At 47.4% G+C, this 1,830-nt stretch overlaps 1 non-coding gene across 1 annotated transcript; it reads right to left on the bottom strand.

Annotated features, from left to right (window-relative positions):
- Window positions 1-417: 417 nt before the first annotated feature.
- On the bottom strand, window positions 418-499 carry TRNAS-GCU (transfer RNA serine (anticodon GCU)). Its single transcript has one exon. It is a non-coding gene; the product is annotated as a tRNA-Ser (tRNA).
- Window positions 500-1,830: the final 1,331 nt, after the last annotated feature.

The raw sequence follows: 1,830 nt of genomic DNA on the forward strand, positions 1-1,830 counted from the left end.
GACCTCAAAGAGAACAACTCGCACACTCTTACATGCTTTGCGGCTGCTGACTCCATCTACTATATCCCTGCAGATTTCCTAATGACTTCCGGCTCCCAATGTAAACTAGAATATCAGCTACCGTCATCTGTTCTCAGGGTTTGTTCTTGTATACACTTTCAGGCTCTATAGAAGGCCATTACAGGAGTGAAAACGCACGGCTGGTAGGGATAACTTCTCGTTCATTATTTGATGGTAGCTAACAAAGGGCCGCACTGGTCACGTGACACCTATCAAGGAGTGTATGTTATAAACACAGCACAAGACAATCGTTGCTACCACTGCAAAGCGTAAAAGAATAATTCGTACTGCCAGCTACTTTTGTAAATGCTGTTCCTAATAGCAAAAAAAAAAAAAAAACAAGGAGGACATTATTTGCGACGAGGATGGGATTCGAACCCACGCGGGCAGAGCCCATTGGATTAGCAGTCCAACGCCTTAACCACTCGGCCACCTCGTCCGAACGACAGACAACCTTCGTGAAGCGCTCGACCACCGGGAAATCAGCGACACCGGAACGGTATCCGATAAGGTTGCGGAGAGCGGTAAATGGCAGCTCGCCAACTTCTCGGAAACAGCAGCAGCAGCAGCAGGCGTGTTGTGCCCTACTGACACGTTACCGTAGGTTTCGACGCAAGTCACCGCCGAGTTATTACGACATTATCCTTGTTTTTTCATGGTAGCAGCACCTCGTTTATATGTAGTATCGCCGCATTTAATTTCTTTCTTCCGTTCGACAAAAGGTTCAACAAAAGCAAAGACTACTCTCCCATGCCACCTACGCGCCGGTTCAATCGGCACACTGTCACTGTCTTACAAGTGACAGCAAGCGCGGTGGAGGAAGCTGATTCATCCTGTGGAAGTCCACCATTCTAGACATGCAACGTGTGAGCCCGCCCCAGTTTACACTACTGTCTGTTGAATTGCCGCAGCCTCGAAAGACAAGAAAAAAGCGCACAGAAGGCCCACCATCCACTGTCTGGATGACTGGGTTTGGCCGGACGCTTAGGCGTTGTCATTGTGGCACTTTGCGTGCGAAGACAACCTCAAGGCCGCTATTATATTTATTTTTAGATTTCTAAATTTGTTTTTTCTTGTTACTGTTATTATTGTTTTTACCTAACCTACCCTTATTCCCCCTCCCTCTCCTTAGGCCAAGAGAGCCATGCTGTGTAACAAAGCTTTACTTACTCACTCACTATCACGCGGTTCGCAAGAAAGGGATCCGCCTCCTCGCCACTTTGTGTGCATTTCAGTGTTACTGTTACGCCTCCTCGCCACTTTCAGTGTTACTTATCCTGTCGTATATACCTAAGGATAGATATAGTACAACACTTTGAACTGAAGAGGTTTTTTTTCCCACAGATGTCCTTTTTACAAACTGAAGTACTGCAGTATATGAAGAGGCGGTCTGCAGCGCCCTCTTAAACAGCACTGGCGTCTGAAGTTAGTGGCGACGCCAAAGTTTATTGCCGTGCTACGCTGCACTGTAAAAAAACTTCACGCCCTTTGGGGCTTATCTTGTCCCCAAACAATAATCATCATCAGCCTTGCTTGCGTGTCCTCTTTTGAAAACTCGGCGCTCGCTACTTTAACTAGGAAGATACAGCGCTAACTTAGACGATCACGAGCGGGAGAACAACCCAAGACAAGGGCCATTCTCGCGACAAGTGTCGTTCTCCCGCTCGTGGTCGTCTTAGTTGGCGCTGCTCCTTCCTAGTTAAAGTATGCACCATCTAGCCCAAATCAATGTTGCTCGCTACTTTCCTGTCGAGAATGCTCTGTCAAGCT

The sequence above is a fragment of the Dermacentor andersoni genome, chromosome 2, assembly GCF_023375885.2.
Source record: "Dermacentor andersoni chromosome 2, qqDerAnde1_hic_scaffold, whole genome shotgun sequence".
NCBI lineage: Eukaryota > Metazoa > Arthropoda > Arachnida > Ixodida > Ixodidae > Dermacentor > Dermacentor andersoni.